This window comes from Polistes canadensis, unplaced genomic scaffold (assembly GCF_001313835.1).
Source record: "Polistes canadensis isolate GaletaPanama2010 unplaced genomic scaffold, ASM131383v1 scaffold_182, whole genome shotgun sequence".
NCBI lineage: Eukaryota > Metazoa > Arthropoda > Insecta > Hymenoptera > Vespidae > Polistes > Polistes canadensis.
Genome location: NW_014569729.1, coordinates 23,652 through 30,395, shown reverse-complemented (window position 1 = coordinate 30,395; position 6,744 = coordinate 23,652). Strand labels below are relative to the sequence as shown.

Below are 6,744 nucleotides of genomic sequence, written 5' to 3'. Positions count from 1 at the left end.
TATAATATTTCAATATAATATTAAAAAAAATTAAATCGTGATTTAAATAAAATATTAAAATATCATAAGGGGTGTTTCATTAAAAATACAATCTAAGTAACAATATTATTTTATCTGTGATACAATTAATAAATAAGAAATGATTTTCAATAATTTTTATTATTGATTTATTCTGTATATAATATACTTTTTCTTTTCTATAATAGTTAAGTAACATAATAATAATAAAACTAGTTAATAGTAGTAGTAGTAGTATTAGTAGAAGTTCATGAAGTTTGACCATGACCAGTTTGACTTACTCGTGTATTTTCGATGACACGCATATTCAGTGCTTTTCATATGTCATGCTGAGTATTAATCGATCTATACAACTGTTATCGAAATTGTCAATAATATCATGCCAGGTAACATATTCATGACAATTGACACATTGACCGATTAAGATAGAACACCTTCTATACGTATACATACACACACATATATATCTATATACACATGCATAATAATACGCTAGAAATGTTTTCCTATTAACTGTTACACCTGTAACATATTTAAACGTTCAACATTATCTATTGTAGTTTGTTGCTATAGCTTATTTTGCTATAGTTTAGATAATAATACGTTTTTTTTTTTTTTATTAAATATTTATACAATCCTCTATTTTTTTCCATGTGTTTTAATTTTAAATGTTAATATTCTTATCGATATATATAACTTTCATACAAACACACAGATATTACACATACACACACACACACTCATATTATGCATATAAAAAGATCTATTAAATATTCTACGAGAGATTAGATTCGAATCGGAGGTAAATTAAAATTTCAAGGCTAGCATAGGTTTAGAAAGAAAAAGAAAAAGAAAAAGAAAGAATATATACAAATGAAGAAGAAGAAAGTAAAAAGAAATGTATTTTGCTAGTGTATATACGTAAATGTAAAAAAAATCTCTTTCAAAGGTCATGAATCCTATTATAAATATTTATGTATGTAAGTGTGCAAGAGTATTATAGTTGCATGTGCATCGTAAATCGTTCGAACGGATTGATACGTGGCAAGGAAAAAAAATTTACACACGTTTAAAATATATACCAGGAGGAATAAAGAAAAACAAACAAAGAAACAAAAGAAAAGTAAGAAAAGAAAGTTTGAGAAGATCGATAACTTATCGATTGTTAAATAAACATTTCTCATGATTCATCTGTGGTCATCCTAAATGCCAATACTTTTTACACCCAAGTATTGATTTATCTTTCTATTTTTTCTTCTTCTATATATACTTATATATTTTTTGTTTCTATGATTCATTTCGTATAATAATAATAATAATATATATTCTCGTATATATATAATTATTTAAATATATTTATTTTTGATGTTTTTTTTTTTTTATACTCGTTTACGAATAATAATTAAATTGCAAATTTATAACTTGACAATTTAATTGGCTAATAAATGTAGTAATATATTTTTAACTTTGATGTTATATTATGGTGGAACAATGTGTTCCACCAACAATCGATTGTGATAATTAATTCAAATAAATTTATATGTTATATATCATTATTATTATTATTATTATTATTATTATTTCGATTAATAAATGATTCAAACGATGAATGATAAATGGACCATTCATTTTGAAAGTGGTCTAAGTCTATTTTTTCTTGTTTCGAGAAAATTAAAGGTTAACATATCTATTAATTAAAAAATTTAATTTGTAGATTTATTTATTACTCGAAATGGTATTCTACGCGTAGACAGAAGAGTGTACTTTAATTTAATATAAGTTTCATTAAAATCTATTCACTTTTAGTATAAAAAATATTTACCTGAACTTTTCAAAGAAATTGCAAAGATGCACAATTTACACCATTGCATTCTCTGACATTTTCAGAACTTTACATGCTAAATTTATAACTAGATATGATATTCTACGCGTAGACAAAAGAATGTACTTTAATTTAATATAAAAATCATTAAAATCCGTTGGATATAAGTATAAAAAATTTTTTTCGAACTTTTGCAATATATGGTGAATCAAAACAGATCAACTTTTGTTTAAAGTATTTTTTTGGTCAGGTTTTTCGCAAGTACTTGAAAAATCTTTTTAAGATTTTAAATTATTATTATCACGAATTTGAATGTATTAATAAAAAAAAAAAAAAAAAAAAAAAAAAAAAAAAAAAATAAAAAGAAATAGAAAATATTAAATAAAATCATCTATTGTTCTTAAGTGTGATAACGATGGAATTTCGAAATAATTCTGCACGCTAGTTAAATGTCAGATCGTGTCTATTACCACTGAGATATCTTCATTTACTTTCCGGCAATACAGCTTTCAAATTTAATAACTCTACCTACCTACTATACTACTACTATTACTACTACTACTACTACTACTACTACTACCCTCTTGGTTTGATAAGCATGATTGCATCGGATTTTCATGAGAGTTCGAGATTAAACGCCTCTAGCAAAATGAACATTTCTAATGATTTCACCTTGAAACACGTATTTTGAAAATTGTTAAGCCAAAGAATAAAACGAAAAAGGAAAACTTTGCAGTATATTTTTTATATCACAAATAATCCTATTGTACAATTTATATTTTTATAATACAATTGTATCTAATCCTATTACACGATTTCTATACAATTTTGTGTGTGTGTGTGTGTATTTTTTATTTATTTATATGATATAACAAAGAACAGAAAAAACAAATTTCTAATACATGTCATTTGCATTGCTATGGAATACAATTTTTTTTTTAATTTGTATTTCTTATATATATACATATTTTTAATATTAATTAAATAATTTATTGGAGTACGTTTTGTACAATTTTTCAAATAATAATAACAATAACAACTGCGTTATCGTGTCGAGAATATATTAATAAATAAACGTAAAATTAAAAATAAAATAAAGAAATGAGTTCATTTGTTTATTTATTCGAAAAAATGTGTTACTATAAAATCCATGCATGGTTATATGCAAAGATGGAAACATACGAGTGGTGCTGAGTCAATGAAATGAGTGTCTGGGTTATACAGTAACCCTTATATTCTAACTTTCATTATTTTTCATATGTTTCATGCATATATACATATATATATATACTTATGTGTGTATGTGTATACATGTTAGAATGTATTTAAACGAGAACACACAGACTACGTGACTAATACATTTTTCCATTCTTTCCTCCTTTTTTTGTTTTTATTTTTTTTGGTTTCCTTAGTTCGTTACTTTTTTTCATGAATATTTTCTATACAAACCCTTATTTTATTATTTTATCTACAATATATACAAGTATTCAACAGAGATTCAATTTTTACAGACAATATACATACATATGTATGATATATACTTTAATATTTACAAAACCAATGAAAATTTGATTTTCCATAGGGGGAAAGAAAAAACAAATGGAAATCTTAAAAAATAAAATAGACAAACTTTTAAAACACATTTATTTTTGATTATATAAATATATTCTTTCAATAATGTATAATATCACATAAAAAAAAAAAACATAATTAAATGTATATACGTGTGTGTATATACTCTGTATATTAGAATTATTTAATATCATTTATATCATACGAGTGTTATTCTTATCTACAACACGTAATCTACTATTCTTTGTTTTTTTTTTTTCTTCAAAGAAATAACGAATATGTAATCACGTTGTGAGATAACGATAAGGGATGGTCCTTGAACGAAATCGAAACATAACAGCAATTTAGGTGTGCCAGGAATGAATAAAAGCCACCTTTTATCTGTTTCAATATATATTTATGTATATACCTATTTATAGATATACATATATACCATAGATATATTGTATTTTTACGAGTATATACGTAAGGTATACATATTTCTATGTGTATGTATGTGTATATATATGGGGGAACAAGGAGGTGGGTTAAAAACGTATAGAAACTTAGGTGTTACTCTTAAGACAGGTCAGACATTCATCATTTTTCTTTTCCTATTTTTTTTTTCTTTTTCTTATTCTTCTTGGAAATAAATTGAGCTTCAGTACTGAGGAACGTTTTGATCCACTTTATGAAATGCATCGATTCCCCCCCCCCCCGCCCCCTATCCACCTTTCGAACACTTTTATAAAGTGTTTTTGGGAACGTGTATACTTGCGATAAGTAGAACACGTGCATGTTGCACAGTAATAAATTTACAAATCAACAATCTTTTTTTTCTATTTTGTTTTATGCACACTTTTCCATTTCATTTCTCCTTGATTATTAATTTTAATCAGAATTTAGTTGTAAAATCAAAAAACAAAATCGTTCAATTTTTTGTATATCAAATGTATAAGATTTTTTTTAATTTTTCTTTTTTAATATTATAATACGAATTTAAACGCGTAAGCGTGTGTGAATATATTTGTATGTATTTTATTTTTTTTTTTTTTTTTTTCTAAAGAAAAAGACGAGAATAATTTATAAAAAGTTTGAACGAGAGAACTTCGAAGGGAGAAATGTTTTTTTTTTTTGGTTACTTTCCCATAAAAAGCCGTGATAAATTGTTTTCTGTTACGTTGTTGCGATGTGTTGTTCATCGAGTTATTAATTAAGTTTTATTGATTTTTTTCTTTTTAAACGAATTTGTTAACTATATTCTTTTTATTATTTTTTCGATTATATTTTGAGAATGAAGAGATTTATTTAATTCGATCATTTACAAAATGTAAACAATTTTATGATTAATACCAAGTATTAATAACGTTTAATATATTTAATATCTGTACAATTGTTTTATATAAATAGATAAATAATATATTTCTTTTATTTATATTTTACAGTAGAATTGTGTATCTTTGTTTGAGAACGTTTTAAATATATTCGAGAATCATTATTATTAATGAATAAAATATTTAGATATATTTTTTAAAAAAATTTCTATTAATAAAAATTATTGAGAGAATTGTTTTATGTTTAAAACAATAAATTATCTCAGAAATCTTAGAAAATTTTCTGATAAAGTGTACGTTGATTTATAGTAGTCTAGGGATATATTCTAGTATTTGATGGAATAAGAGAAAAATATAGTGAATTAGACAAAGAGAAGAGAGACTACGAAATGGTCCAACTTTACGACTAGAAATATTTTATTTCATCCTTTTTTTTTTATTTTATCTCTCTCTAAAAACGACTGCAATGCAGATGTTATAAAATTTACGCATCCGGTATAAAATCGTATACGCTATCAGGCTTAACCATATATATATATATATATGAATTTCCTCTTAACAAAACGAGCTTTGGGAATGATACGACATAGAAATACTTTTGACATTTCGAATTACACGAAACTTCATCCGTGAAACTAACATTTTCATCGTCCTGAGCTATCGTATAAAATAAATATATATTTCGTGATATAGAATATCAAGTAAAGTATTCGATCATTTTATACATGTATAATGATGCATTGATATTACGTTTATACGGATTCATTCGTAAATAATATCAACGTTTGAATATATTTCTTTTGTATTTGATATAAATAATATTTGTGAAGAAATGTTTATATTCTTTTAATGTTAATTTAATGCATGAACATGATTGTATAAATGTAAAAATGAATTTCAAACGTTGGAATATCGTATCACGTTAAATATAATTATTTGATAATATATCGTATTTATTTATTAATTACAAATCTTTAATTTAACGTTGCAGAAATTTATATATATATTTTAATATATCTAAATATATAAAAAAAAGAGTAATAATAATAATAAAAATAGTCAAAATTTTAAATTAATCGTACGTTATAATATTATCTATCAATAAAATATCAACAATTGTTTAACTAATTGTATTCAATATCTGAACGTAATATTAATTATAAATAAATATAATTGTTGCAGTAATATTTCATCATATTATTATGATATTTTTTGATCGTGATAACTCATAGGAGAATATAATTAATCAAGTTATATGACTCTATTATATATAATTTATAATAATTAAATTTTCCTCTTGTGTGGTGGGGAACACGTGCAAACCACGGGGTTTTATGGGTTCATCGAGTTACTAGAAAATTGTGTAGCTCGATCGATAACAACGGAAACTATACTTGAACATTGGTAAAATGAGAAAGAAAAGAAAAAGAAAAGTAAAAAGAAAGAAATATACCAGGTGTCACGATAATATAAAGAAAAAGTATAGTAGTGCATAGAATATAGACGAGGACATATGATCGAGGCTAGTTTCTTCCATTGTAGTTCTAACCAGTGTTCAATTCTATCGAACTAGACCCACTAACCGCGACACACGTTTTTCTCAATCGATTTATCCAACTTATAAACATTTGTCTCCTGTGTGTGTGTGTGTGTTTGCATAAATTCCTTACTTTATAAAAATTCCAATTAGGATGTGTGATATAATAATTAATCGATATTTCTAACAAATACTATGATTATTTTTATGAGTTAAAATTAAAATCACTTTGAACACAGGTTTATTCATAAAAATGTGCATACAAATTGACAATATTGTATATTGGATAATGTACGTGTAAGATTAGGGTTTCCTAACCGTATAGAAATTTCATTTTAGAATATCTGATAAAGATGCATAAATAATTGATTTGACTATGAAGAATACATTGATTATTTTTATGAATTCAATTGAATCACTTTGTCCTACATGTTCATTAATACACTGTCCATACAAATTTACAATATTAAATATATATATAT

The 6,744-nt window shown here is 24.3% G+C and overlaps 1 protein-coding gene across 3 annotated transcripts in view; it reads left to right on the top strand.

Moving 5' to 3' along the window:
- Window positions 1–6,744, top strand: part of LOC106789428 (potassium voltage-gated channel subfamily KQT member 1-like) — a 25,526-nt gene that overhangs the window by 9,710 nt on the left and 9,072 nt on the right. The window lies entirely within an intron of this gene.